Here is an 8246-nt window from a genome sequence, read left to right as displayed (position 1 = left end):
AAACTATAAAATAAATTAAATTACAATTAAAAAAAAAAAAGAAAATCAAGATGGACAATAAACCGGTACAAAGGAAAGTACAGGTTTAATTATTAAATGCTATTGTTTAAAGTACAACAAAAATTAACAAGACTTGGTTATTGTGGCTACATGATTAATAACAAAACTGTGTATCAACTGCACAATGTTCAGGGTCAAACATTCACACACCTGATTCTACATACTCACAGTTTGTATGGGAACTGATCTGTATGAGGTGTAACATCCGACTCAACCTGATGTTACACCTCATACAGATCAGTACACACAGCATCACAAAATAATAATAAAAAAATCATTTAGAAGCAACATGGCAGTAATGAGGCCCAATGAGGATTAATTAATATGAAAGGGAAATAAAATGTTTATTGCAGCTCTAACACATTAAAGGTTTTTGTTTTAATGTGTTATTATGATTGTTACTTTTTATTATTTCATCACTGACTGATAAGTAGTGATACCACGTTATGAGTGTTGTTGAATGTTACCCATCCTCCAGTATCCACGTGTGCCTGGATGCAGCCAGTAGGGATCAGGACCAAACCTACTCTGGACTCAAGAGACAGCAAACACATGATGATGTTACGATTTGGATCTGGATTTTTGTACTGTGCAGGTTAACACATGCTGCAAGGTTCCAGTGTCTTCCACTTTTTTTTTCTTTCATCAGCAGATATTAACTATAAACTGTTATTTTTCACCTATGCTGATGATACAGAACTGATCATGTTTCTGAAAATGTTCAACAACGTCTTACTCGCTTATTCTGAAATGTTCATTCTGGGCGCTTCCCTCTAACATAAACCAACATTAGAACTAAACCCAACAGATATAAAGCCATGACAAAAGGACTACCAGACCCATCAAAATACAAAGAACCAACAAAAGAAGAAATATAAATTTAAGCCGGTCACAAACTGCTGCTGCTGAGGCCAGAAGGACAGAGTGAGCCAAGGATCCCGCCCTTTCTTCATTAGCTTTCCCTCAAAAGACTGGACCAGACACACCTGAGGGAAGAGCACAGGATGATTGTATGCACAGATTGCTGCAGCAGCTCACACGTTTTTGGCCTGTAATCATTACGTGTCACTATATAATGTGATATTTATGAGAAGCTTTTAGGTTTATCAAAAATAGACCACAGTATTCAGGCAAAGCACTGAAGTTTCAGCTGATTGGTCTCAGTTTTCAATATGCTTCACAATCACTGACTCATCCACAGCTGTGTGGCTGGTAACATCCAATCATAACAAGACTGACCCTAAGCCTTTCATGCAGGTGTAAAGCACGGACGTGATACCCCGACACTATCACAGTTCACTCTACAGATTGTGTTCTTGCCAACGCAGTTTGCTGCCGCAGCTCACATGTTTTCTGGCCTGTAATCATTACGTGTCATTTCATAATGTGATAAGTATGAAAAGCTTTTAATAATATTTGTCAAAACTACTTTACTGAGTCATTATGAATCTCTTTCTAAATTCTCTTAAAATTAGGAAAAACTTTGAATATGTTGTTTGTCTCAAATTGTCCATTTTAGGAATCAAGTGAGAACTGGGAATTATTTCTGCTCCAATTTCAAGGCTGCCACTTTTATTTAGGCCCTCTGTGCTGTTATCTTGATTCCTGCATTTTGTTTTAATGAAACTCTGGATGTTACGAGTTAGTGCACTGCATCAATCACCCCAATTAGGCAAGAGGGAGCTTTGATTTTAGAGCTTTATTTCTCTGTGTTTGTGTGTGCGTGGGGGTCGCAAAGGGACTCCATAAAAAATAAAGTGTACTTAAAAATGCTGTAAATCTTGCTGTCCTATATTCAGTTCTTTTGCATATTTGCTGTCTTAGAGTTCATACACTTCTGCAAATGTTGGGGCTGCTAAAATTGTCTGTGTAGATGCTGTCACTGTAATTTTTGTTGTAATTTTTCTTTCAGCTCTCCTCACATCTCTTCCCTTTCTCTTTTTGCTACTGTTAACCGAGATCGTTCGGCAGATAGGAGGGACGAGCACAATGTGAGATTGTCAGACCTGTCTGCCATCTGCAAAGAGCCTTGTCACAATCTCTTCTCTCAGCCATATATCTGGCGCTCCTGCAAATGGCTGCGGTCTCTCCTGTGTTCCATCCAGCCGCCCGTATCTACCAGCAAGGTCACATGAAGGTCTTGTGAAGGAGACAGTTGCAATCCTACTGTGGGGTTCGTGGGTAAAAAAGTGTGAGAGAAGGGAGGATTAAGGTCTGTCTGTCTGTACGTGTGAATGTGTGTGTGTGTGTGTTGAAAGAGATGAAGGAATCGCTGCCAAGCTGATGTCAGCATTAGGACTTAATCTGGCAGCTATTGGCAGTGTTGGCTGCCAACACTTTTGATCACTGGATCATTTGAAACAAATAAGGTGTATCAGGTGACACATTTTTATTTATTATTTTAATGGCCAATATGCACATGTTGAAACACGGTTACAATCCACATCAACAATTTTCAATTAAAGGAGTACTTTCACTCAAGTGCTTAAGTACAGTGATCTAGTCCCTCCAATATTTCCACTGTGGGAGCCCCTTTTCCAACGTTTAAGAGGGAAATATTGTTTGTTCGTGTATTGCTGTTGTTGTTTTTTACTTCACTTTTACTTAAACAAATATTAATATTAATTAGAATGCTGAAATTTCACTATTACTGTATGTTTTTTTCTGAAATGTGTCTTGTGTTCCAAGGCGTACGCTATTTCACATACATAACACAACACAAAACATTACAACAACACAACATTTGGTCAAAAAAACAACAAAAAACAACAACTACAAACATATTAGTAATTGGGTACTGATATGGACATTAATATAAATGTATCTTCAGTTTTAGGGATTTTTATTTTTTGTTCCTCCAATTTTGATTTTTGTTGCCATTAAATCAGTTGAAGAATTACATGCTTCTGTACAAAACTCTTCCTTAAAACCCATAAAGACCCTGCATATAGTCATAATTACAACGGTTGCTAAAGGACTTCTGTCACTTCAACATAAATGTTATTTTGTGGCACTTGCATAACCGTCCTTTTTTCTTAGGAGGACATTCTCTGGATATACCAACAAGTTACACCTGTTTTTGCTTGTACCATGGTCATTCTTCCTACAGTTTCAAGTTTGGTGACCTAATGTAATTCCCAGCACAGCTCTGCCCAACAGTTGCTACATCAGCCAGAATAACATAAAACACCAGGTAATACTTGTTTAAAACTAACTAAAAGTTGCTACAATCAATATTTTTATAGTAACAATGGTTCAAATGACTACATGTAATGTGAAAGGTGTTGCTCATACTGACAGAATCACACATTTCCTGACACTGTAGTTCCCCTCAGCTCTACAAAGAGCTTTAGCTTTTTTTTTTTTTTAGCTGATTGTTTTCATTTTCTGGCCTGCAGCTTTACTGTTTTGGTTCAGTATCACTGCTCTCATCAGCATTGTTTCCAGTGATAAACCTTAGATAAACTGACTGTGGACTAGTAGCTAAACATTGGTAGAAAGCAAAACAGAGTATCAAAGGGAAGTCAATATTTGACATTATAGATGTGGCCAGAAACACAACTCCAACCGGATGCTAATGTTGCACTGCATTGCAACTGTTAGCTTTATCAACTTTAAGGTGAAATATATCACTATTATATTTACAGCTTGTTTTGCCACTAGCCAAATAACTTATTGTAGGTTTAAGTAAAATTATGAATGCAAGACATTTACTTTCAATCAAGTATTTTGTACATTGTGGTTAAGTTATGTCACCTAAATTGTTAATGTTGCTTTTTCTCTTTCTTTTTTTTTGGCCTCTTGGGGGCAGCAGAAACAAGCTGTGACTCTTCATGCTCTGCCATTTCCCTTAAGTTGATGCATTTGATGTCTATAGATTGTACATTTCGAGGACATCACTAACTTGCCGCACAGTTTTGATCCACCGGGAGAGACTTGTTGGGTAAGCTGACAGTACTGTAAAGTAGAACAAAGGAATTTCTACAATAGTTTGTCAATGTGAGCGGTGAGTAACTGCAAATGATTAATTGACCCACTACGACCCTAATATTTTCTTTTCTTTCATCGGGTCCCATGGTGAATCTCCAACTGTGTCCCAGTTCCACCCTATAAAGTATGCACTGTCTCCTAATCTGCATATGTTTTGGTTGTTAAAGCTTACTTACAGCAAATTGTATGTGTATCATCAGATGTTTGGTTTGGTTGTTTTCTGAAATAATCATGGACTTCTCCCAACATTTGTACAAATGAGATTTTTATCCCAGTTGTGAATATGTTATCTATATATAATATGATATCTATTTTCTATGTGCATTGCATTGTAGGGCAGTTGTGTTCATCAAAGCATATGAAATACTCTGACAAATATAACAAGCATACTGACATCACTGATTATTAATTCTAACCAGATTTTGAGTGGGTAGTACAGAACTGGGACAAAGCTCAGATTTGTCTACCCCAGGTCCCACTCTGAAAACGTTTAGGGATCTACATTGTTAGATTTTCCCTAATTAAAATGGATATCATGCCGCAGTTCCAAAACGTGTATCACCCGAAATTTGCCCGAAGCACTAAGAAGGATTGTTACATAGCAGGAGCTGTTTCCCACTTTGCTGGATGACACCTCTGAGATTCCTCAGGAAAAAAACATTTTGTCAGGCTTATATTTTACTGGTTTATAACCCAATAACCCTACTAATGCACTCCTGGCCTGCGATTTGTTCTCGTTTGTCATCGCAGAAAGTGCAAGGGTAAACAGTGCGCTGAAACATGAGCCTGGGAGAGGTGGTGTGGAGCTGCATTGGCTGCTGCCCTCCACAACATCCCATCAGGGAGAGGGTGGACAGGACTGAGGGGAGATAATTAGTGACCCCCCCCTACCCTCATTGATTCGTGTAAATAAATGTACTTTTAAAAAGAGCGCTGATTCAATTTTTGCTTGCTGGTAATGGCACACGGTTTCGAATTGTTCAAGCATAAATGTCCTGTATTAAATAGCAAGAGAGATAGTCTCCAATGGTCAACAAACAGGATTTTGTCACTCAATTTTTCAGATGCTTTTGTAAGCTAAGATATATAAATGGATCTGTTGACGTCTGTATGGTCTTACTATGGTGATACTTGAGCTCTTTTTTTATGTTGTCACCATCTGTGGTGCGAAACACTCATTGCTGTGATGTTTCTGCTCTGCTCCTGGCAGTAAGAGATCACCTGTCAATCAGTGTGGGTGCTACTGTGGTGTCTCTCTTTCTGTAGCTAGTGCTTTCTGTATTCCCTGGTCTCTTCAGTTTTTCTGCTTATTCTAAACAAGTGGGAGATATAACCCTTCTTTTTTGCCTGAATGAGAGTTACCAGACCTTGAAAACAGTTTTCCTTAAAGGAGCTACGCAGCCACACAAAAACGCCTTGGTTAGGTTTAGGGAAAGATTGTAATTTGGGTTAAAATAAGTACTTAATTAAGGTCAGGATAACATTGTGGTTGGGGTTAAAATTACTACTTTGTGGGGTGTTCGGTGGCCAAGTGGTGTGTATGCCATGTGGCTGCAGCAAGAGAATTCGACTCAGGCTAGGGTTAGGGGACCTTTGTTAAAAAGCAATGTTGGAGGGGAAATAAACAGTGGCCTCCTATGTTTAGAATACAATGTTTTGTTGACCCCTCCTTGCACAGTCATCAATTTTCCCCAGGATGGTCATTTTTCTACAGAAACACATGCAATCAGAACAATTCCCATGATGCTATAATCACATGTCTACACATTGTGGCTTTTAATGCAGTTATATTTAATATTTAGTGTCAAATCCTTTGCTGATTTTCTGAAGTCTCTGACCCACAAACATCAGCATACACTCAATAACTTCTATAGGGATGCTTTGTTAGGTCCGTACTGCAGCCATCTTTACTTCCTGTTTGTTTCTGGGCCTTCTTGCCCTCAATTTGGTCTTTACAAGAGCATGGTCAGTTGGATTGAGATCAGGTCAGTAACTTGGTTAGTCATGAACTTTGCCCACTCACCACACTAGACTAGCTCACCATGCATTTCATGAATTATTCTGCTCCAGGTGACCCTTGCAGCCTGTGTGCACTTTATCCATTATATAACAATGGCCAGCTTCCCTTGAAACTGCTTGGTGTGGCTATTGGCCAGAGTACCATACAAGCAGCGCTGCACGTCTTCAGAGGGCACTATAAAATGCTAACAGGGTTGGATTTGTTTATCTGGGCCCTGGCAGGTTGGATGTCCAGCAGTTCTTCTGCATTGTAGAGTGTCACTGTCAAATTACATTTATAAATAGATTTTGGCTCAATGCTGGCACCACCCCATCATTGAGTCCTTGAGTCCTGGCTGGAATCTGCCATCTGTCTGAAAGCGTTAATGGAGTTCTGCCTAGGCTGGTAGGACACAGAAGATGTTGCCTGCTTCCTGTGCAAATGACTGTAAGATGACTGTAAGATGTTTTTTAAATTGGGGGGATTTCAAAATTACAGCATTACAAGTTAAGTTACAAACTTGTAAAAGCAAATTTAATATTTTATTTTAAATAATGCTGTGTTTTTTTGCCATGGGGGGTTCTGCTTTACAGCATACAGTGGTCTTGAGAAAAAGGCTTTAAAGTTTTAGATGGGCCAAGCAAACAGAGTAACAGATGATTAAGGTTTAGACTGCACATAACAGACTACACATAATACCTTTACTGCTCAGTGCCTTTGGAAAAACAATTAAAAAAAACACAATCTATTGTTTCAGCTTTCCTGTGCATTTTAACGAGATTCAGAAATTCTTTGAGGTTCAGAAAAGCTTTATTTTGATTATCAGCGCTCAGAGAGATTTTTGTAGCTTAAATGTCTGTACTTTTAATATCCGTATTGATTCGTTATATAATTATATAAATTAGTTATACTATGATTAATATATCATTTTAATATTAATATGTGAATTAGAGGTAGCTTACACAAATCATGTTAATTCCTCGATATAAGCTCAAGCTAAACTAGGCTACTAACCTTTTAATAGGACCCATTTAGCAGATGTTCCTTAAATTCGTCAGTCTACCATTTATTATACTGAGGTATAGATCTAATAAAGTGATCTAGGATTTAATAAAGATGTATTCAAAGGTACATAAATCATATTATTTCTTGCTTAGTCAGAGGCTGCAGTTACTATTGTTAGTGTTAAATTAGATTGTAGTTACCTTTTTAGCAGTTTAGCATGCGTTACTTGTACTTTTAGCATGTTTACATTAAATGTGTAAGTCAGTCTTCCATCTGCTAATATTTATATGTAAATATAAACCAATAAATCTAAAATTTAATACAATTACATCTAATTTCGAGGTAGTTGCACAAATCTTTAAAGTCAGCGGCTGAGGTGGCACTGTTACTCTACCTTTAGCAGGACTAGTAGTGGATGTTATTTACTCTCCATGATCGCATGATTTACTACCTTATTTACTGTATGTAGCATATCTAAATGACATCATTTAAGTTGTCATTTCATCAGTGTTTAGTTTGTTTTGATTACATGGAACAGCTAGGGGAAATAAAGTCAATTTAGCTTAAGCCAAGGGAAGACATCGCTATCAAAGCTAGCTTTAACTATAAAGCTCTCTTGTTTTAGCTCCAGGCAACAATAATGCCAGAGGGCAGTAACTGTGGTTAAGCTTAGATTTTAGCTCCGTTTTGTAGTTATTAAAACTTTTATCTTCATGTAAATTATACTTTTCTATAGTATAACAATTTTATAGCTTAAGATAAAAATTAAATTACTGCATTTGGGCATGTAAGGCTGCATTCATTATCATTCAGCCATTTCCTATGCTTTAAAATGTTTATTTCCCTGCTGTGGAAATGAGCTGGTTGTTTAGTTGCAGCAGGTGAAATTTCTCATTTCCTTTGTCAAATTCAGTTAGTCTTCACCTAAAACTTCCATTAGGGTTCATCATTCATGCCCATAGAGAGGTATTAGTCAAGTTCCAGACCTGGCTGTTATGGAAAGGTCAGGAGATTTGTCTCTTCCTCAAGTGTAATTCCTCTTCTCTGGTTTCTGAGGAACAGTGAGCTGTGCTGTTAAAGCCGGGACGCAGCATCCACTCCATCATGGCAGACATCTCAATCCGTTTTCACTGTTAGCCTTTTATTCCACGTTTACAGCAGCACAGGTTTTCAATACTGATCAGTCACTGTT

Source organism: Thunnus maccoyii, chromosome 7 (assembly GCF_910596095.1).
Source record: "Thunnus maccoyii chromosome 7, fThuMac1.1, whole genome shotgun sequence".
Lineage (NCBI taxonomy): Eukaryota > Metazoa > Chordata > Actinopteri > Scombriformes > Scombridae > Thunnus > Thunnus maccoyii.
Note: the sequence above shows the minus strand (reverse complement) of the source record.